General features: G+C 39.1%; 1 protein-coding gene across 5 annotated transcripts in view; it reads right to left on the bottom strand.

Annotated features, from left to right (window-relative positions):
• The window catches only part of TENM3 (teneurin transmembrane protein 3), a 1574093-nt gene that overhangs the window by 311409 nt on the left and 1238958 nt on the right, over positions 1 to 23726 (bottom strand). For 2 of the 5 annotated variants that reach the window (XM_044387487.3, XM_057303362.1), the window contains exon 1: positions 16208 to 16323. The exons of the other annotated variants lie outside the window; for them this stretch is intronic. The gene's annotated coding sequence lies outside the window, so the exon portion shown is untranslated. Of the gene's footprint in view, positions 1 to 16207; positions 16324 to 23726 lie in introns of those variants that run through there. 5 annotated transcript variants of the gene reach the window in all.

Below are 23726 nucleotides of genomic sequence, written 5' to 3'. Positions count from 1 at the left end.
CACACCATACACCATAAAGCTAAATTTACAACTAGAAAGTTTATATGTTCTGAGTGCTGTATCTATAGTATGACAGTCTCAATAGTTTTTTGTTTCTTCTTAGATTTTCAAATTCTGACAATACACAAGAAGCATAGAAACTAAATTTTCATTTCCTCTATGACTGAACAGCAAGCACTCAATATTCTATGGCTCTCTTATTATAGTTTCCCATAATGTGAAACTCGGGAGAAAAGAGGCAAATGTCAGTTTTGGCAGATAAAATATCTTCTTTTTTTTTTTTTTTTTTAAGATTTTATTTATTTATTTTGAGAGGGGATGATGGGCAGCGAGAGGGAATCTCGAGCAGATTCCACACTGAGCACGAGCCCGATGCAGGACTCAATCTCACCCCCTGAGATCATGAGCTGAGTCGAAATCAAGAGTCAGATGCTTAACCGACTGAGCCACGCAGGTGCCCAGCAGATAAAATATCTTTAAAAAGAGTCAGAGCACGAAGGTATGAAGGCACAATTGTAACTTATCTAAACCCACCAAGAAATGAGAAAGCAAAAAACTGAGGCCAGCAAAGAAAACCATTTTTTCCCTGCTTCTCCCATGCTACTTTCTATCCCTCTGTAGTAGGTTGAATAGTAGGCTGAAAACACACATCCACCCAGAACCTCAGCATGCGATCTTAGTTGGAAATTAGGCCTCTGCGGGTATAGACAGGTAAGACGAAGGCTTACTGTGCTGGGGTGGGCCCTAAGTCCACCAAGGACTGGTGTCGCGGTTACATGAATACATAACAAGGTGAGGAGAGGACATAAGCAGACAGAGGTAAGACGACCATGTGAAGACAGACGCGGACACCGGCGTGATTCAGCCACTAGCCAAACAACGCCTGGGCCACTGGAAGCTGGAAGAGCAAGGAAGGCTCTCCCCTCAAGCCTTCAGGCCAACCACGGCCTGCTGGCACTGTGACTGTTGGACTTCTAGCCTCCAGGACTATGAGAGAATACATTTCTATTGTTTTAAGCCACCTGGTTTATAATCATTTGTTAAAGTAGCCCCGGGGCACCATACATCCTCGAAGCCTAAAAACCCAACCAATGAAGCATTACATCTTTCTTGGGCCAGTACAGGGCCTTGTTTTTTGTTTTCGTCTATTTCGTGATTTACACTAAAATGTGAACTTAGCCATCAGCCTAACAGTCTAGCACTATCACTCAAAATGGTATTATGTTTTGGTTTCGACCTTCAGTAATGATTTAGTTTTGTCTATGTTTCGTAAAGTTCAATATAGAAATGAGATCTGGATCTCCCTCTGGCCTATAAGAAATAGAAGAGAACATTCTCAGTAAAAATTTAAAAACAAAACCATTTTATTTCTATAAGAAACTGGTCAATACGTATTAACAATATGTACTATAAGCACTATAGGGTTATAAGAACTATTATTTACTTTTTTACTATACAGTATACTTGTGAGTGAATTTCTTCTATCTTATATTAAGCACTGATGCCAAACACATAGTAGGTACCCCATAAGTATTTCTTAAATTAGAGTGACTACTCTAGCAGTGTACTACTGTTATAAATACCTGGGGACAGTGATTTCCAATTTCCTAACACGTTCATAAGGCATTTATTTGCCCCCAAAACATTTCAGTGTTTTATTTTACTAGTTTGTATAAAACCACCTCAAACATTTGTTTTACTATAAGCAACCTCTTTCCTAAGAAAGACTTAACTATTAGAAAATAACTTTAATGGGTTATGTAGATATTTTACTCAACTCTCCTAAGAGTTTTTAATCAATATGGCTTTCCCCCTGCCCCACCCTCTAAAAAATGTCAATAGCATTACAAAGAAATTCTGTCTCTAGAACATGCTAAGGGATGTTCAGAGACTGAAAACCAGGTAAATTCAGGGAGAAAGTATCAAAAGAATACACACACTTATGATATGGAGTACTGGGGGGGGCAGGGAGGAATATATTCAAAAAGCTTCAAATCAACAAACAAAAAATACAAATATATTAATCTTACCTATATACAAAATGACATTAAATGATTATAAAGTAGTAAGATTATTAAGTAAAAACAGAATCTTGGTTCTCTCACAGAATCCATCCGAAACGTATTATTTCTTTGAAATCATCTTTCTATAGCATGAAAAGCTTAAAGGCTTTTATTCTGTAATTTTATAACTTTTGAAATTCTAAATCAGTATCACGTAGAAATACACACTATTGCCATGTTCAGCATAAGCCTGGTTCATATTTTAGTACTTTTAACTCATTTTGAGATTAAATTTATTGTAAAATTTTCTTTAAAATTTTTAAATCTGGCAAGTGTAATGATATCAGGACTCCTCTGAATCACAGATGAATATTTTATATTTTATGAAACTCATTATTTCATGAGTACAGTATTTCTGGCTTTTATCCTTTCAACTGTGAGGAAAACATCTCTAAATCTAAAGGTTAATGATTTGCTGACAATTATAAATGTTTATAAAAGAGTGGCAATTTCTTGGTCTATTTAAGAACATTCATTCCTTAATATTTTATTAATCACAGTAAGAGCCTCTGTTACATTTAATGAATAGCACTTTTTTCAGGAAAAGGCTTACACAAATAAGAGATACTTGGGCTAACGTACTCCACCAATTGCACTATTCAACTAAAGTACAGCAATATGCCGGCAATGGATGCAATGACTAATACTCTGAGTAAAGTTCAGACAATAGGGGGTCACCTCGCAGTTTCTGAAAAGGCTTCATATAATAATGTCCTTTATGTGACGTCTTATTTTAAGGTGGTCTCACAGCATCAGACAGACTAACACAGTGAATTTCTTTCCTTTTGCTTTAAAGAGACAAAATGATAAACCTGTTTTTTTTTTAAATTCACAATTGCTTTCCTATAGAGCTAGAAACCCTTAAAAATTTCACTTCACTGTTTTTTTCCAGTTGGTACAAAAATATCAAGTAAATGTAAGTGGCCCTTTTCTAGCCTGACAAAAGTAATTTTAACTGCGTGTTTGTCACTTCTCAAGAAAGTGGACTAAAAGACAGACGTGAAGGTTAAGCAGTCAGTCAACAAGCTTCTCTGCTCAGACAAAGGTGTTCTGAGTACATGTGTTCTGGGAGAGGAGGCCTGCTGTAAAGTAAAACAGCAAACAAACAAAACCCCAAACAGAAGACATAGTCTCTGACCTTGAGTTTGCCATCCAAAGAAAGCAATAGAATAAAGAGCTTAACCAATTATATCAGGACATGAAGGCAACCGATTAAGAGCCCGGGGAGGCTGTAGTGAGTACATAAGACATGAGTAGTCTGCAATCATCTGTTGGAAAGAATGGTTGAGAACTTATGAGTTGACAAGGAAGAAAGGAGAAGCTACGGGGAGGAAACGACCTGTATGACAGCTTAGCATGTCATACTCAAAAGAACACCAAACGTGGCATCAGCCGCAATTTTTAGTCCTGGATCTCACTATCAGCCGTGTCAACTCAATAAAGTCACTTAATCTTTTTGCATCTTCATGTCCTCATTCATTCAATTCAATAAGGATTCACTCAGCACCGAGTGCTACCAAGTGCCAGGCAGAGTTCTAGGCTCTGAGGATATCAAATTTAACAGAAGTTCCTGCCTTTGTGCAACTTACATTGATAAACAGTTAAATTGAAGGAATTTAAGAGAAAGCCATGAATTGAAAACGCTGCTAGGAATAATCCATAGCTGGTTTCTCTCTTTCAGCTATCTTCTTTTTGCCATTCAACGACAAGAGAGATCTTCCCGCAAATATGTTCTGTTCTATCACTGTGTTCTGTGTCAAATCCCCAGGGGACCCCAGATGAACACCTGAATCCTTTTATCTGAGATTCAAGGTCTTCCATGTCCTGGCTTCCACCGATTTTTTTTAGCCTTCTCTCCCAAAATTCTCTTTCATGAACTTCAGGCTTCCAAGTAGATTATCTGGTATTTTTTCAAATATACTTCCCACATTCCAACTTCTGCAACTTTGCCCATGTGCCTCCCTCTGCCTAGAAGGCCTCCTCTCTGTCACTTTCCATAATCCTACCCCTTCGTCCATCGGGCTTGATATTTTCTTTTTTTTTTTTTAAGATTTTATTTATTTATTTATTCGACAGAGACAGAGACAGCCAGCGAGAGAGGGAACACAAGCAGGGGGAGTGGGAGAGGAAGAAGCAGGCTCATAGCGGAGGAGCCTGATGTGGGGCTCGATCCCAGAACGCCGGGATGACGCCCTGAGCCGAAGGCAGACGCTTAACGACTGCGCCACCCAGGCGCCCCCGGGCTTGATATTTTCTTGATACGACACTATGAGTATGGTGCTACTTTCTGAATAGGAGAGACAGAAGAGAGAGAAGATCCCCGAGAAAGATAATTTGTCTTTTGGGATTGAGGAGGAAAGTTAAAGGCAGGGAAGCTAATGAGGAAGGTATTATAAAACATGACTGTGATTGCATTATAATAGGTAAACCCAAAAAAAACTTCTGGTTTGTAGCATCACTACGTTATGACTGATGACTGAATATACATAAATAAACGGAAAGAAGCTAGTCTAAATGGACGAGGAATTACATGATTATGAATAGGACGATAAAGAGCATAGTAGTAGGCTTTCAATAAATGCTGATGAAATCCACTTTTTTAAAATTTATGAAGTAATTTTCTTTAATAAATCAATAAATTCCTAAAATACATGACAGTTAAATATTATATATTGATTTCTGATTTTACAGAGAAAAACACTGCTATACAGTAATCGTGACAAAGTACCAGCGACTTAACACTCAGTAATTACTGGGTTAAAAATCTCATTCTATAGAGAAATCGGGTTCACCACTAACCATTTCACTAACAATTTCCCTGCATTTAAGGGAAGGAGGAGTTGTGTAATAAACAGCACATACAGAATCCGTCATAAAAGGTTGTTAACTTCAGATCTCTTGCTTTGTTTGAAAGAAATCAAATGTTACAGAGAGAGCGAAACACCACTGCCTCTGCTCCCAACTCCCTCCCCCTTCCCTTCGTCCGCCCTTCCACAGACCTCTGCTCCGTGTGACTGCTCTTTATCCTTTCCAAGCCCACAGCTTCAGTATTTTCCTGTGGGTTTCACTTGCCACCTCAAATATGTTAGCCTATAGGAAAAGCAGGCCTACTTTCGTGGCTGACGTCTATCAGGGACTCAGACATTGACGTTTGATTGGATTATGACTGACTAAAAAAAAAAAAAGGTGTAACTGAGGAATTCTCCTAAATAGAACAGATATATCTATCTGTGTGTGTGTGTGTGTGTGTGTATGTGTGTGTGTGTGTGTGTGTATGTTTATATGTATGTATATAATTTTGCTCTTGGTGAACTTAAGAAATAGGGAAATCATTTAATGTACTATATCAAATTTACCTTTATTCAATCTTAAGGTCCTCTGTCCTAGGGTCACAATGGTGACCTATTGTCGTGTCAGAGCCTGGAACTACTTATCTCTGCTCCGGTGTTTCTGTTTCCACACCGCAGAGATTAATCAAATCTTCAAGTGGTCTCCTTCCAATGAGGTACCTCATTAGAGTTTAAAGTCTACCCTAGGAACTTAGAGGTAGATATATTGGCATTGCTAATTGACATATTCCTGGAAATGGGGGATCAGAAAAGAATTTTACAAAATATATACAAAGGGATGTTCTTTTAAATGTAAAGATACTATCAGCTGTCTTTCTCCATGAATATACTTTAAAAATCTTTAATATTGAATTCTACCCATGTTCTGCCTCAGCGGAGGGGGGAAGATATTCTATGTTTACAATTCTAATGCCTACCTCTTGAGAAACTGAGGCACTACTGAAATAAACATTATTAATAAGCATTTTAATAAACCAGGTGTTTATACTGATATCTGAGCATGAAAGTAAATAACTTTTTTCGATTTATGAAAGACTTGGCACCTGAATCCCCTATTCGTAACTGGAAGCATAAAAGGAAAGATTGAGCTTAGCTTTCTGTATGAAATGTAATATGCATGAAATTTAAATATACTTTAAAGAAATCAAACATATTATCAGACACTCACAGACCTTAGTAGTTTAAAAAAGTCTCAGAATCATTTAAAATAAACAACTGTACATTAAAATCAACTATAAAGCTTTAGTTTCTGAATTTTGAAATTTAATTGTTCTACCCATTAAGGGCGCCATTTGTGGGCTCAGCCCTTAATCCTGACATGTAAAAAGGGGCTCTAATGTAATGCCACTCAACTCTTAAAAATACCACATTTCACCCAGATGAGTATTATTGCCTTCAAACGGCCATCTCAGGGGTTATCCCCTTTTTTCCTCTTTTGAAAAGGACTCACAGAATACATTTAACTGTGGTAAATACTCTCTCTTCTGAATATAGATCTAATTTTATGAAATACCCAAATGTTGGTCAGTTGACCCTGCGAAGAAAGTAAACAATTCAACTAGTCAAACTGGTATTTGATCAAAATGAGACATGCCTATAATGACAAGAGCTAGTCTTACCTGTGTCTTGCAAATAAACTCACTTTCAAAAGAGTAGTTTCAAAGAAGTTTGGTTAAGATACTAGGAGGGGAACATGGGAAGAGTAACAACCTATTTATAATGAGGACAACCACCTTCGCTTTCAGGATCCCTATTACAACTAAGACCAAATTAGCAAGCATACATGGCCCACAGTACATTAGCCACGTCCCTGGAAGCTGGTGAGCAGGGTACCCTTCCCCCAGAGCTCCTCTGCAGGGGACGCCTTCTCTTCTTATTCCTTAAGCAAGTTGAATTAACAGAAAAAGCCAGTGCAGAGCCCCAAATTCCCTAACCAATGACACCTTCACAAAAAATGCAAACATATGCACAGAAGAAGCAGGACGTGTACAGAGAAATAAGCTAACCCTGTAGCACAATACGTAAGAACTTACTATATATTTTATCATGCATAATGTTTTACTACCATTTTAAGTGTTTTCCCCAATAATTTTGAATCCACTGAAGAAATTTTACAGAACCTCTACTCGAATCCATAGTTTGAAGCCACTGATCTGGTTTATCTCCTTTCACAAGTACAATTCCGGCTCCGGCACCTTTTCCAAGGTCACACAACCAGATCATAGTTTAAATGCTAATTTGTTTGACTCCTAAGCAGAAGTTCTTACCTATGAAAACTATGAAAAAAAACGAGACCACCAGTAGATTAGCCTTGGGCACAAAGGAGTAAATACAAATATAATTTATCATTTTGCCAGGTTCAATAAATACCATTTTGATATGTTAATAGCCTTTAACAGTGAAGGCATTAGCCATCAATTAAATAAACAAACCATTAAATAGGGAATAGAAGTGTCAATAAAGGCATAATCTACTAGTTTTCTAATCAATGATGCTAATCATTGCTGGATATTAATCAGGGAGTGGACATTAGCCATAGCACAGATGATCATTTATGATTATGGTTCACTAAAAAAAAAAAATCTAAATAATATTAAAAACACAGTACAATACTAAACACACATTCCCTCAGTAAGTACTTGTTGATAAATGCTTTACCTTGAACAAATGGAAGTATTTGCAACACTCATTGATTACGACATTTACGGAAAGTTGGAAACAGCCATATTTCTCTCCTACAACAGTAAAGAGAACTTACACAGGAAGCAAAGTCAGGACTAAAGTCGAGACAAAACCCAATCTGACTTAAGCTGGAAGCAGAATTCAGTCATGAAGGATGGAACTTTGAAATTAGGACCAACCTGCCTTTGTATTTAAGTAAATGAATAACCTTACACAAATTACTTCATCTCCTTAAGCCTCAATCTTCTCATCTATAAAATAGAGAGTAAGAATATTGACTTGGTAAACCGCCCGCTACATCTTGGGTCTTTTAACATGCCATAACAATAGTTTCTAATGTAAAAAGCAGACTGGAAGTCAGGGACTCTGGGGCCCAGTTACTTCTTAAGGGAGGGACCTGGTGTCCTTCCGTCATTTCCAAGGGAGGCAGGAGCTCACCTCAGGTGTGTGCTTTACCTCTAACCAGCAACTTACTCACCTGTCTACGCCTCGATTTCCCCATCTTTAAAATGGAACATTGAACTCCCTGAGTTGTTCTGAAGATGAGATAAAATAAAAGGTTTAAAAGCATGGAGACTAGCACTTAGTAAACAGCGATAAACGTTGGCTATTACTAGGCTTTGCTTCCCCACTTTATAAAATGTGGAGTCTGGATGAGGGGATCTCGAGCTCCGCTTCAGTTCTGAAAACATCTAACCCTACTCACTTTCACAGAAGTTAGTAAAACTGGTTTTTAAAATTTGGCGGGTCTTTTTGCTCCTACAGTCGATGAAGATGGGGCAAGAGAGCAGAAATAGGACGTTTCTTTTCCAACATTCCCCATCTATTAACCCTCCGGGGCCAAAAACCCTGAAGGTGTACTAGTTCTTCCTTCAATTCATCATTTTAAAGAACACGTCTTCCCCACATTAGTCATTTAGAAGAGTCTCATTAGATATGACGTTTGCCAGTTAAAAAAAAAATTAGAATCACAGATATCTTTATCGATATGTTTAAGTTTCAAATGTATCTATGCATAGCAACGTCAGCATTTTTTTCTTATTCAAATGTAGCCAATGAACCATTGGCTCCTTTTAAAAGTCCTTAATTGTGGAAATTAACATTCTGCTTCACCTAAACACCTAACACCTACGGTACCCTGCTACCCCAAAATCTCACCTGACCATAAATGCAAAGAAATGAAAGTACTAAGCCAAAAAGACTTTTCTGAGAGACCGAAACTAATAAAGCTAATAAAAATAGCTCTGAGAATAGTCTTTGCTCACAAGGTTCCTATTCCTATTTTATGCAAAAATTACAATAACAACAAAATAACCTTGGCTGTTTAATGGCAGGGTAATGAGAAGTGAAAGTAGGCAGCCTGACAGGAGAGAAAAACGGAAAACCCATCTTAAAAATTACACCTGTCCTGGAGCTGCACATGGAATTAACAATTTTTACAAGGACTGTGGTATCTGAAACAGGTCTGGACTCACACAATACCTCATTCAGATCACTGTTTTGCCATTTGAGACCTGTGCAACCTTGAATTAACTTAACCTCTCTGCGTAACAATTTTCCGATCAGTAAAAGGCAGAAAGCCCTTCTAAAAGGAGGTTGTGGGAATTAAATGAAATGATACGGATAAAACGTTGTGCATGGTAAGGGCTCCAAAATGATACATAATGGGAATATTAAGCATTGTTATCCAGTGTCTTAGATTGGGACTACTTATCCCTCAACAGCTCCTGGCTAAATTATTGTACTGGGACATGCAACAATAGAACTGATGTTTGCGATGATGATCTTCCGTTACCGAGAAGTTAAATTATAATTAATATACTTTGTTCTATATGTAGTCGGCAAACCTTTGTTGAATGACTACTGTTTTCTCAGCGTTGCGGTCAGTGCTGGTATGTAAAGATGAACAAGACACAGCTGTGACCTGAAAGAACTCGTCCCCCTAGTGGGGGAGAGAGAACCCTAAACAAATGATGACAGTACGATGTGTTACGTGCGGTACGGAAACATGCACCAGGTGCTCTGGAAGTTTTAGAAGCCAGCTTGGCTGGACGCGGTCAGTTAAGTCTTCAGACGCAAGATGCCACAGAAGTTGGCTCTTGAAAGAGCTGTGACAGGGTAAGAAAGGGCCAAAGTAGCACGGACTAAGGGAAAATGCTGAAGCACGGATGGAGAGGTACGAACCCACAGGAGAAATGGAGGGAGAGGTGGGGTCATGAAAAGAAGTCTGATGAAACACACTAAAGAATCTGGACTTGATCTGAAAAACATAATGAAGACGTGATGCAGAGCTGTGCCATGGTCAGAGCTGCGATTCGGAATGACAGCTACGATGACAGTTTGGAAGCTGGATGAAAGAAGAGACAGAGGCGGGGGAGACCAGTTTAGGGCTAACAAAAGAATCTAAGGACCAGATGAAAAGAGCCTGAATTTCGGCCCTGACAGTGGGAAGAGTCAGCGGGACAGGGGAGTTTGTAATTCCTTTCAAACGTATTTCAATTCAGTATGTTTGTTTTTAAACCAAAAAAGTCCTTAAAGTACTAAATCCCTGGATCCATAAAATCTGACTCTCCTGTCATAACTCTTTTTGGCGATTTTGAGTTCCTTAGATTTAACTGTTACATAATTCATAGCAAGATGATAAGGCGATATCTCTGATAAGGTTTGAAATAGTATTCTAGGTATTTTGATAATGGGCCAATTTTTTTTCTTTCTTACGATAAGATCTGTGCTTCGTTCTGATTGAATAAGAAAAGAGAAGTCAGTAAAAAAGTAAAGCATAAGTTAAACTCCAATCAGTAAGGTCTGACAGCTTTGCCTAGGAAAACAAAAAATCTTGTATGCAGCACTTAACTGCTCTAACTGGGGCTTCCAAAAAGGTTAGATCTTGTGCTGTGTTTAATAAAACTCTTCCTATTATTGAACAATACTTGTTCAAATATTGAAGCAAGAATTTCATTTTAATGGAGTTGATACAAAATACCTCACAAGGGATATATTGACCATAAAGTTCAGAAATACAAACTATAGATCTTTTGGTTCTGTTTTAACTTTTTAAGCAAAGTGATGAGTCTAGACGGCAGCAATAGAACTATTAAAAGTTGAATAACCTTCAAGTAAACGTACATAGGCACTTGTTAAAACAAACATTATTCCCAGTGCTAAAATTGAGGCTGGCAAGCCTCCCCTCTTAATAGCTTAAAAACAGTTTCAAAAGTAGCAGGATAGCAGCTTCTTTGCAGAGAGACTAATCATGATGATTAAAAGATCTTTAAAAGCGAATACAGAATGGTCAGTCAGCCTGATCGCCTTAATTTTTAATGAAGGAATATCTTCAGATATATCAATGTATGAAGCAAACTTGGGAAGGGAAATCTGTCATGCAAAAGAAACTAATTCTAATTAGTTTGTGACTAATGTTTCCCTTCACTCTGATGATCCACAATTGCAGGCAGTAATATTTGAAAACAGAAAAAAGAGGAAATACGATAAAGCAGTATCAAAGAATCTGCCAGTGATAAAACAAGCAGGGTGGCTGTTATAAAGTAGCCACATGGCTTTTTCCACCTCCATCAAGGTCACTTTACTGATGACGGGCTCAATAAGATGATAATGCATTTAACCACTTTCCTTGCTTGCATCTGACTTCGACCTCACAAATCCAAATGGCCTTGTTTAACTACCCTGGCCTTTCAGCATTTCCCTGAACAAAGATAATTAAGGAGATGTACTGCCCCCTACGATCACAGGAATTGAAAGACAAACTTTTAAGAGCACAGCCAGGTGTCTATTCCACTAATGCACAACTTTTAAGCAGGAGGTAAAATGAAATAATGGGTAAATAATTATAAAAGGTTAATAATGTTAAATTTGTTATATACGGTCATTGTTTTCTTTAAAAGAAAAAGCACAAAAAGAGTTCCAGGCTACATTTTACAGGTCTCTAGACAGCAGGTCCTCTCTCTCTCTCTGCCGGAAATAGCTGGAAGATTATGGAGAAAACAGTTGTAAGACTATGGTACTGTGCAGAAACTCACATGAAAAAAATTCATGAAAACTCCCACACGTCATTTTAATTTTAAAAATTTTAGGCTGATATATATGCTTATATATATTTATACAAATAAAAAAACCTGAAGTGCTTTTCCATATTAGTTCTATATTAGTCATTTTGGTACGCTCTCTAATCCATTTTGCCTTGGAAATGTACAAAATAAGATGTTTATGGGAAACAGTATTTAATGTTAAGAGAGGAAAATAACTCTTAGGAGAGAAACTCTTTTTTTTTTTTTAAATACTGTGGTATGTGGTTTCTCAAACCTTACTATTATTTAGATGTGATGTACGCTCAAATATCTGCGTGTACTTTTCAGTTTTCATTCTTCCCTTGTGAAATGAATTTATCGTCAGTAATACGTATGCCATAAACTGTTTCTGGGATACCAAAGAGGTAGTTCTTCTCACCCTACTGTATTAAAAATTAAGAGTAGATATTTCAAAACTTAAATACATAGGACTTGTAATGGAACAGAAAGGTTTGTAACTAAAATCAACATAGAAATTTTAAGACAACTGATTTCTTATATATTAAAATATATACCGTTTCAAATCTGCTAAAAACATACATATTCAAATAACTGGTACACATCAAATTATTATTCTCTATGGGGAAAATTTTTTTTGACATGTCGTAAAACAATACATTCCCAATACCTAAACCACACGGGTTAAAAGGCCTTAGACATTATTGAGTATTACAATAACTTTATATTTAAGACAAACTATTACCAGTCCTATTACTTTCATTTATTCTGTATTATTTATAACTAGAGAAATCTGTAATGCCAAACAGTTGGATAAATGTAAAGAACGTCTAATGTAAAATACCTTATTTGAAGAAAGAATTAAGTGTTATTTTTGCTTCAAAATATTGACTATTTGAGGATATAGAATCACTTCAATATGATTATAGCCAAAACAGCACTTAGGATTGATAACTTAACATCTATATTTATATGCTTGAGACTCTTTCAAATCAACGTGACACAGCAAAATCTTGCTAAGTAATCTTCATCTAAAACTGTGGGAACCTTAACCCCCTTGCTCTTCTCTCCTCTTCTTCTAACCTGCCCATCCTTCCATTCCTTTCTCTCTGCCTAGAAGTTTCACCACCTTTATTTGTGACTGCCCTTGGATTAGCTAAACACCAGGTCGTTGCAAGATCTAACTCTTTCAACACTCTCACAGTTGTGACTTAGGTTTTTTAGCCAAAACTATGTAGAAGTTCTCGTCTAACCCAGAAGGGTACAGCTTACATGATGGTCAACAAACAAACAAATTATGGCCTGTAATCACTTACTTTTTCACTTGGACATATCACTCGATCTCTTCCATGGTACCAAATTCACAACATCCAAACATCCTTAAGGAAGAGTATCCTGTTTCTCAAGAGTTTGGCACAAAAGCACTCACATCCAGGATAAGACAGAGTAACTTCAGCCATACTTTAAACTACCCATGCATGTAGGTATGCACGTATACATGTATATATTTGCACAGAGAATAAGAAATCCATAGTAAAGCAATAATATATTAGTGTAAAATTTAAACTTTTTTAATATGAGGAAAAGTCAATAAAAATTACTTATTTAGATAAAGATTTAAAACAAATGTAATGTCCTATATTTAGCTTTTACATCTGGATCGTTAGAAAGATGGTTAAAAATCTTTATTCACAATTGTTTAAAGCCCCAAAAAACAAAATAAATTATAAACATAGAGAGACTGATGTTCCAAAGCCCAATCTCTTAATTGCTGATCAGAGCTGAAAATAGATCTTTTTTTCTCCATTAATTGAATGAGTCTTGTTAAACCTTTTGAAATGCACTTCAGAAAATGCAAGAATACAGCTTAGAACAGGTTCTTTAATTTGGGTCATTTTCTGTTACTTGCAGTAGTGACGGGTGCTTAGCAACGCTGTTCTGGTGGCCCTTTTAAGGAAATGAATACCTGGAATACAGAATTTTAATCTATTTTATGGCATTAATTATCAAGATCACTGTATTCTAGACAGTGCCTCCTTTGCCACTTTCCTACGTTATGAAAGAAAGGAGTCCCATGATTAATTGAATGTATTATTTCAGATGACAGAACATCTTCCGCACCCCCTTTCCAAGTAAGAAAAAAAAACAAGGACATAAAAACTAATAATAGTAGATAGAAGTCACAGAGAGGGTTAGTTTAAATGTTTAGACAAGGATCTTCCACTGAAAATTAGGAGTCCATATTAAGTCACTTTTATTTTTCTAAGTCTTTAAGGGGAATTAAATTCTATAATGCCACACATTAGGCCGTTGATATCTAGGAAACGTGATGCGACACAGCCAACACGTAATCAGATTTTATTTGGTACTTAAAGATTTGCAGAAGTTTTTAAATACTGATTTTACGAAAGAGGACTTGTACATGAGAAATGTTAACAAGAATATCATTTAAATTATGACCGAGTTATTCACTTTATGTTTATTTTAACATGCTCAAACGATCAACTGCCAGGAAGACGAGGAAGCGAGGTAAAATAGAAAGCTACCAAGTAGTTTTGAAGAAATCGAACTGCCATGTTACACTCTGTAAATACGTCCATTCACCTCTTATTGATAATTAGCACAACAGGTTCAAGAAACTAGTAATTAAAAACATTTGGAAGACTCCCTTCTATTTTGCTCTGATCTCAGTTACCATTGTTAGAAGTACAACTCTCCTAACTTTTTCCTCCTGATCACACAATTCCTTCTAGATTCCATGTGCTGGAGAAGGAAGGTGACACTCTTCCCCATCACCATTCCTGTCTATGTTCACAGCTAATAAGACATCAAGTGACTCCCTCTTTGTCTAGAATGTACCCTAATTTCAGTCTTTAATGGCCAATTTTTTAAAGCTTTTAACACTTAGCCTCCAAAGATGAGAAAGAAACCAGGTTAACAACCTGAAATCAGATTTTTAGAGGTTTCAGTGTATCAGTTACTATATAATCAGCATCTCTTTAAATTAAACATAATTCATACTTGATGTCAAATTTATCACCAAATTGTGTAAATCACCGTCTAAAATAAGTGACACCAAAAGTTCACAAGTTTTTTAACCTCTTAAGACAGATGGACGTTGCTTGGGGTTTGGGGGTTTTGAAGAGTACAGCTGCATTTTAATGCCGGGGAATCCGCTGGAAAAAAACCCAAAATGTGTGGCACAGACAGTATTATGCTGCGCTACAATATTCTCCCACCGAGAGGGAGGCTTACTAAGTTAGCTGTATTTCTAAAATGCCTTCTCGGGATATTTTCTGTCCTTTCTTAAGGACTACTTTAACAATTAGCACACAGAGGTCTCTGGATGAAGCTCTGAAACATTTAAAACCAGAGAACAAAAGGTTTATTTTAAAAATGAAAACCTTGGCTTGTCCAACTCCAGACGTGAATCTGCTTTCAATTACTGAAAGTATTTCCACTTCAGTGGAAAGGGATCAAATCTTCAACTACACCATCTTAAGGCACTGAATTTGATTATATTAGGCTTTCAGAAGACAGAATGACTTTGTGACACAGGCACATATATTCTGTACATATCATTTCTGAGATACTCCAGAGATAGAGACGCCAGCACGGAAAGGCAGGAGATGTGACTTCTCCTTCTGAGAGCCGCCACAGATCTTTGTTTTATTTTATGGGACTACACACATAAACGGTAAAAAATGATTTTTACTTTCATAGTGCACACGTTTTTCCCCGATCAGCACCCCCAACTCTTTTTCCAGGAGTAACCTGCATGGAAGCATCACAGCAAAGTTGGATTTCTTTTAGAGACTCTGCTGTAGAAAACCCTCTCCTAGCAAAAATCACACACTAAGTATTCCGCAAGAGAAAAACCGCTCTTTTAATTAGCACGATTATTTTGCACCTCTTTCCCCATTAAGCAATCAGTATGATGGATTTTAGTTAATGGAACCAAAGGGCTGATTAATTTAAACTCAGCGCAGATTTTAAAACCTACCCAAGACATAAATTATCAAAAATCACTACTGCTCACATTTGCTCCCAACGAATTCAACAAGATACATCGCAAAAGTCACAGAATGCAAGGGAAAGACAGATTTACCTCACGGATTAGGACCGTATACTACCCATTAAAAAAAAAAACCCACCTAATTAAAAATACCGGGAACAAAAGACTCCATTCTCCCCGCGGCTACCTGCACCACTCCGAGTGACGAAGAGTAATCGAGAAAGTTCAGCCTTTACCTCCTCTAAACCCTTAAATCTGGTCCTTCAGGGGTTAAAAAGCCACCTCATTTCAGATGCTAATGTTGCCTCTGCAGCGATTCTAACCCGCGCCGAGCCTCCTCCCATTCCGACACCACCAGGGAGAAAAGCGGGGCCGCCGCCGCCGCCGTCGCCGTCGCCGCCGGCCCCGAGTGCGGGCGAGCGAGCGAGCGAGCGACCCCGCGGCGCAAGGAGCCGCGCGAGAGCCGCGCGGGGAACCGCGCTCGGAGCCGCGCTCCGCCCGTCCGCCCGTCTGCCCAGGCCCCGGCCCCGGCCGCCGCCGCCGCCGCTCACCCACCTTGCCGCGGCGCGCCCTCGCTGTGGCCGTGCGGAGCCGAGCCCGGCGCTGCCAAGTTGCCTCGGTCTGGAGCGTATCATGTTACAGCGCCGGGCTCGGGGCTCCGGCTGCGAGCCGCAGCCAGACATGATAGGCTGAGGCTCCTCTGTTTACACCCGGCCGCGGAGGGGGCGGCGGCGGCGCTTAACCCCTTCGCGCCGGGCCGGGCCGCCGCCGCCCCGCCAGCCCTGCGCCCAGCCGCCGCCGCGGCTCGAGGCGACCCGGACCGGCCGCCGCCTTCTGACCCCTCCTTCCACACAGACCCACACACAGACATGCACGGACACACACGCACGGACGCACGCACACACACAGACCCACACGGGCCGGGGCATTTTAACGGCCTTGCCCCAAACGAAGAGTGTGAAAACTGCACCAAAAACTGGTTACAGGCATGCTTTAAAGACCCTGATAGGAGGTATTCCACACACACACGCGCGCGCACACACACACACACACACACACACTCACAGGCAGGCCATAAAACATCAGTATTCTCTAATGTGGGTTTTCGGGTTGCTGTAGATTTTTCAAAATAGGTTTTCTCTACAAGCACTACTTTGCTGTGCTCACAAAAGAACCTCGTCCAGCACATGAATGAATCCGACCCCCGATCCGCCACCATTCATGCATCACCCAGCTGAGCTGTTTACTTAATCCAAGGGAGAGTGACGGCCACACTCCCCCGGCCTCCGCGAAACTAAGTGCTCTAGCTCGCAGGACGCGCTGCTCGGGAAAGGTGGGTGTCTCGGAGGCGGGAGGGGTCGGGCACGGGCCTGGAGTCGAGCGCCGGCGGGGCGCGCGCTGCTCGCGTGGGTGCAGCTGCTGGCCGCGGCGGGGACCCGCTCGGTCCCCGGGGCCGGGCCGCCGAGGCTCGCCCACTGCAGTAGGCCGGGGGCTGCGCCGCGCCCCCCTCCTCCGGCTGCAGTTTCGGACCCCCGCGGACGCCACGGAGGTAGGGCCAGGCCCGCACTCCGGGAAGGGAAGGAGGTCCCTGGGGCTGGAGGCATGTGCTCCAGTCGTCGGAGCTAAGTCTGAATGATGCGCCAGGGCTGGACGACCCTGACCTGGAATAGCTCATGTGGTGTTCTAACTAGCTTTACTTCGAAACGAAAGCTACTTCGATATTGCAGCAATCACGTTATTTAAAAATTGTCCTTTCCTCCCCTCCCCCTCCAGATCCACTTTTATCATTATTTTTGTATTGCCTCCAGTCCAACGTCCCTCCTTCTTCTAATTTCTCTTTTTTTCTAGAACATTCCATCCCCCTCAGCTTCTTCCTCCATTCAACTGAGCCTTGAATGACTGTGTGTTCGTGAGTTTTGGGATTCAGCGTGTTTTCTTCCAATTCCTCCTAACCCCTCAAAGTATTTTTATAAATAAAGCAACAAAGAAAACTAGCAGCACTTTACATTACAATATGCATATCAGTCAGCACACCTTTATATTATTAGCTGGTATTCCACATTTGTCTTCTAAATACGGATTTAAGCCAAAAAATTAATACTTTAAGAATGGATTAGTGTTCTCCATTTATCAATAAGATCCAGTAATGAATGTATTCTTACCTCAATCCGTGATTCGAAAACAGTAATTTCCTTTTCCTCTTTAACATTCTCCTTTTACCTTGACTTTTGTCACTTTTTACATCTAATGCTACATACAGTAATGTGAATACAGCTCTTCTGCCTCTTGCTGGATACTTTTCCTTCTGTTTTCATTACCATCTAACACATCCATCATCACACATGGAAATGTCTGATGTTACTCAACATTGAAGTCAAGTCTCTACCCTGTAGTGTTCTCTCCTTTCAGTAATAATGGCTCCTCTAAAATCCTGACTCACAAGCATTCTGTTACAACATGATTATGACAACCATCATGTCTGCTCTTCCCTGAATGGTCAATATGTTCACCCTTTAATTAGGACATTAGTAAGATATCCCGGAAATGATCTAAACATTTCTTTGACACAGTCTAAATTTCAAAGTTATTTCAGGGTTTTGAAACTCTTTTTAGTAAAATTGGGTCAAAAAATAGAACAATAGGTATTTTGTGGGGCACCAAAAAGCTCTTAAGCAAATATCTTACTAAGTCATAATATTTTGAATGTGATCATTTTCACAGATCACTGTGATGTGTGTGACTCTTTTGGTGGGGGGGGGAGCAGTTGCCTGAAATAATTGCAAATAAACACTATATAACTATTTAAGCTGGAATATGAAGAGGGTGTTGTTCAGTTAGACTCTTAGAAGAATTAAACAGGTAAAACATTTCACAGTTGGAATTTTTCAGAACCTGCAGGTCTTGTCCATGTTTCAGAAATGTACCTCTGGATTTTCAATGACACACATTAGCAGATGTGGATTTGAATTAGAACATTAGAGGACAGAAAGGCGAGCACTCTAACGGGAAGAACGAAAGGTTTTAAAATCCTAAATCACTGTTTGGGTCAAGATGAATCTCAAGACTGATATTTGGCATACTCATTTCCCCCAGATAAATGCTATGTAAATTGGTCACTGATTGATAGCATTTATTAAAATTCCAATTTAAAATGCTAATTAAGCAATGCCCGTTTATACGTATCAGATACATGTTAGGTAAATTTTTATATTGGACTATATTAGAATATTCTACATATATATCTAGTTCTACCTTTTCTGAATACGAAACTAATGATTTCTGAATTGCACAAAGACAGTATCCCTTGAGAATAATCAAGGGCTTACTTTGAACACAGCTGAGCAGCAGCAGCTCATGGGGAAGAAGAAGGAGAGATGTGGTTTTAAACAGTTCCTATCCCCGAAAAGTGAAGGATGGCTTCCACATATATCTTCTCAAAAAAAAAAGACACAAAGTTTTGTGGCCACCCCCATCCATACAGTAAATCGCTGCCATCTTGTAAATAGAGGAGTCTACTGAAGAGTTCTATAGAGACATATAATAAGGCACACATTAAACTTCTATTTTCATCTACTATGGTTTGCCGTATTGATGATATCAGGAATCATGAGCATTATGGATACTGCCTTTTATAACAAGCATTTCTTGTCTAAGATCTGCAGAATTCCCCACAGCTCCACAAGCAGACACTATTAAATATGTTGAATTATGTGGCTATTGTATGTTGTGAATAAATAACCACATGGAATCATACTTGCGCTATTAAATGAATTTTACTTATAACTGAATTCAGTTCTTTAGGCATAAAAGCCTAATGACTGCACGCCACAAGGAAGAGTTTTAAAAATGCATGAACCAAAGCAAATCAAAGCAAATTGTATTTTTTTTTTTAAAAAAAGTCCATGAATGAGCTGTTACTTCAAACTGGTACCCACTTAGCTTTAATATTAAGAATGCTTCTGACCTCTCTCTACTTAAGCCAAAAACCTTGAAAAAAAAAATCAGTTTAACCAAAACTAGGATCATTAGCTTTCCTGCTAATGATTAAGCACCGAATCCATACTGTCAGAGATGCTAGTACAAAATCAGAATCAACTACTTTTCGCTATACTACACATGTGACTATGATAACAGCTAACATTGAGCACGTCATACGACTGTCACCATATTGAGCGTTTCACACATTTTTATTTCTCTAAGCAAGCCCCTCTGAAAAAGTAATATTGTTATCCCATTTTACAGATGAGGAAACTGGAATTTAGGTTAAGAATGGTCCAATAGAGAATACCAGAGCTTAAATTCAGCCCCGGGGGTCCTGAGCCTGATTGCTTAAGCCGTTTGACTAAATACTTAGTATTTAGTAGTTAACACTGGTATTAGGCGTGTAGTTCACTTTCAAAATCAAATGTGTCAAGATAAGCCACACCAATGACTCGAAAACATGGTATTCAATTCTTAAAACTGATTATTTGTGGATTTGGGAGAAGGAAAAAAAAAAAAGAGACACAGCACACGGCTTTCCCTGTGTTTTGAAGTTAACCTGAAGTGTTAGGGGAACCAGTAGTGCACATATTAGTATTCTCGGCAAGCTGGAATCTCATAGAGGAATAAAATAGTTAATAAAAGTTCCAGATTGAGGGACCGGCATAGGCCAGTGTGCATCTGTCACTCTCGAATTTAGTTTGTCTGAATGGACTTTGTTAAAAATTACACATTTATTTGTAAACATTTTTTTTCTTTTTTAAATAAACAAATATGTCAAAGACAATGTGTGTGTCACCAAAATTACAGTGCACTGACATCAACTGGTACATAATAAGTGTACAATTACTTTGTTACGTGCTGTGAATAAAATTTTAGCTTTCATCTTCCGTTTTCCAAAGTGTTATTTTGTCAGTAGCAGGAAAGTCTCTAACAGCTATGTGGACTCTGTTGTAAGCTGACATAAAGCTGTATTTAAAATCATATTTCTGGGTCCTTTTTCCAATAAAGGTCAATTATCATTTACACTGGAACCAAAATACAGGCTTGGGGAAAATGCTCGTAATAAAGTCCAATTCATAATTTTCACAGATGCTTACAGTAAGTCTAAAAGGATAGTATAATATCTAGATGATTCTTTGATTTAACCTACAGACAAATCCACCCACAATATAGCTTTTTATTTCACAACTATCTGCAATGACCCACATCCAAAATCGTTTCTAAAAGGTAAGTTTTCTGCTTTATTTGTAAAGATGTTATCTCACCAAAAACACAAATGCCTCCTGAAATCTGATACTATGTGAAGACCTAAGACTCTTTCTTTAGATCTCCAATCATGTTTGTTCTGTGTCAAAAGAGCTGGTTCTTATTTTTGTCCTAATTCAGGTGACCTTGGGCAGGAGCATGCTGGGTCCTCCACAGCCTGGGCAGGCAGGGAGGAGGAGGAAGCAAGATCTGGGAGTGTGTGATGAGGTCTGGACTCCTTGCAGGGGGCAATCAAGCAATGCACTGTATCCAAAAGGCTTAGTGAGCTTCAGCCCTGTGCTGGCAAGTATCCAAGTGGGAAGGACGGGGGTAAGGAAGGGAGATCATTCCTCTCTAGTGGTGAGAGCGAGACAGGGGGCAAGAGGGCAGAGCTTCAAGAGAAATCCAGATGGTCAGCAAGAGTTAGCTGGGGGTACATATGCCAGGAACCGGGCATATACCAAGAGCCAAGGACCCAAGTCAAACCACCAAGTGTCCAAAGGCAATGCTAGAAGTGTCTGTAGTAGAGCAGTGCATAGAACCCTAGTTCCATGTATAAATCACCACGACTGGGGAAGCACAGGAGAGGCCAAGATAGAGCGCTACTCATCCTTGGCGGGTTGGATACCAGGGCTGCAAGCAGCAAGACTAATTCCCAGGCCCACCCAGGGATGGCAGTATTTGTCCATGCTTGGCAACTTACTGGGTTCAACTTATTTTTATGTTTTGAAAATGAGAATACATTCGGGGTGGAGAGTCCTTTGAATGTATTGACAGTCCATGTTTAAAAAAGGCAAAGGTGATAAATAAAAATGACTGAATTATTTTAATTGCAGTCATTTTGTCAATCTGAACTCCATTTCCAACCATCATTCCATTTACCCAACCCGAAAGCATCTTTTAGTGTTAGTTCTCAAAAACACATTCTCAGTTAAATGTTAAAAAGCTAGGCACTATATCTTTGAAATTAAATATATTACTATAAATACTTTGTATTCTTCGTTCAGACACCAAGAATTAGGTATTCATTGATGTTATTAGGTGTGTAGGTGTCTATAGAAGCGAGAAGCTTTCCACAGGTCAAATCTTTTACACAGTGGACAGAGCACAGAATCACACAAACGTCTATAGTCATTCTTGAAAATTTATAACATAAGCCCGTATGTGTTAAGATCATTTTTGCAAATAGTTTATTTAACAAGTCTTTATTGACAAACAAATCTAGATGACAATGTATTATTTTCAGGTGTTTCATGACATAGTTACATGCAACACATTTTTAATGATTTTTTTTCTATTTTGTGAACATAAATCATGTCTAAGCACGTATTTTTATATGTCATTTGGGATGTAGATATATGCTTGGTCCCTCTGCTTTTTACCCGGCCAATTTCCGCTTGTTCGTGACTTGGCGTGGAAGGCAATTCTTCCATTTAGTCTTTTCCTTATCCACTAAGAATAGTTTAAGGGCCCCCCTTTTGAGTTCCCATTGAACTCGGTAAATATCCCTTTCATCATACTATATTCTGCTGCCTGTGGACTTGTCTGTAACTCCCTCCAGACCATAAACACATGAGGGCAGGGACCACTTCTTTGCTGATTACCCAGCACTTAGCATAGTGTCTTGCACTAGAGACACTAAATATGTACCGGTTTGGGAATGGGTAAATGGACGGATCATGAGAAACAAATAGTCCAGATTGATGAAACTGCTTGCTAATGAAAACAAGTCTATCATTTGTATTTATCACATTATTCTGTAATTATTTGGTTCTCTGTCTCTGTCAGTCTGTCTCTCTCTCTCTCTTACACACACATACACACACACACACACACACACACACACACACACACTTAACCTAACTCAACCTAACCTAACCTGCATTTTGAGGGCAGAGACTATGACCTAATGGCAACTAGCACCATTGATAGTTTGAGATCACTATTTCTTAAAACTACAAATGTATAATTTTTCATTATAAGATCATGGAATTACAAAACTGGACATAAACTTAACATGTGATCTAATTTGGTCATACCCTTCTGAATCCCCAGACACAGATGAACCTATTTGTTGTTGTATTTTTTTAAAGCCCTATCCTGCCATGTCCATTTCAAGTGATATGTTATAATATTTCACATTGTTTACCATGAGCAATTCTATTTTGAGAGTCTCTAAATCTCTAAAGCCACAATTTATGCCCAGATGCTCTTGCTCTGTCTTCAGTAGAAATAAGGAGCAGCTGGTCACCATTTCCTCCGTAAGTGCCCTTCATATTCTTGAAGATGATTATTCTTAAATCTGCCCTTAAGATCCACATTGTCAGGCTAAATAATCTCAATTATTTTTATTTGACTTTATTTTACCAGTTCCTCATGGGTCTAATTTTCATCTCTTTCAGCGTCTCAATGGCTGTTCTCTGAACCTCCTTCACAGGATAGAGTGGGGCGGGGGGAGTTGCTGAGAACCACGTTGACTGGATTATCAGGCTCTAGATTTAGAGATCTAGGCCAAGGAACCAGAAAGAAGGGAAAGAGAGTGAAGGAAGCATTTCATTGGATATCGCTGTTTAAACATGCCAGCAAGGGGTTCAGAGGTAGAGAGAAGAGAATTTGTTCTGCGATATGCATTTACTGACCCATTTCATTACCCTGATATTTCTGAGAACAGATGAGATCAGAGGCTCTGAGTGAATGGAATCATGGGGGTTGCCTCCATCCAAGGGGCACAATGGGAGACAAAAGGCAAGGTCTAGGATATTGGAGACAATCAAGAGTGTAGCACAACAAAGAAACCCCAGAAGAGAGGTTTCAAGACTCCAGGCAGGGAACGAGGAGGGCGATG

Source organism: Ursus arctos, unplaced genomic scaffold, assembly GCF_023065955.2.
Source record: "Ursus arctos isolate Adak ecotype North America unplaced genomic scaffold, UrsArc2.0 scaffold_27, whole genome shotgun sequence".
NCBI classification, from domain to species: Eukaryota; Metazoa; Chordata; class Mammalia; order Carnivora; family Ursidae; genus Ursus; species Ursus arctos.
This window is presented reverse-complemented; position numbering and strand designations above follow the sequence as displayed.